Genomic DNA, 211 nt, shown 5'->3' with positions numbered 1-211 from the left:
ATTTTTTACTTATATTCTTTGGACGAAGACAGAAAGACGTCTCGCCTCATTAGTTGAATAATAATAATAACGAAAGTGTTCATTAGTCCAAATAATAACAATATACGTGAAGATATGCAACATGCAGCTTTAATAAGCCCCAGAAATAGATACACTGTATCTGAAAAACATTTCTAAACACTTCCTTAAGGCAATGCTGCTAATTATATCA

Source organism: Penaeus monodon, chromosome 15 (assembly GCF_015228065.2).
Source record: "Penaeus monodon isolate SGIC_2016 chromosome 15, NSTDA_Pmon_1, whole genome shotgun sequence".
In the NCBI taxonomy this organism is placed as follows: Eukaryota; Metazoa; Arthropoda; class Malacostraca; order Decapoda; family Penaeidae; genus Penaeus; species Penaeus monodon.
The sequence above is the reverse complement of the archived record's forward strand: the minus strand, read 5'-3'. Positions refer to the sequence as shown.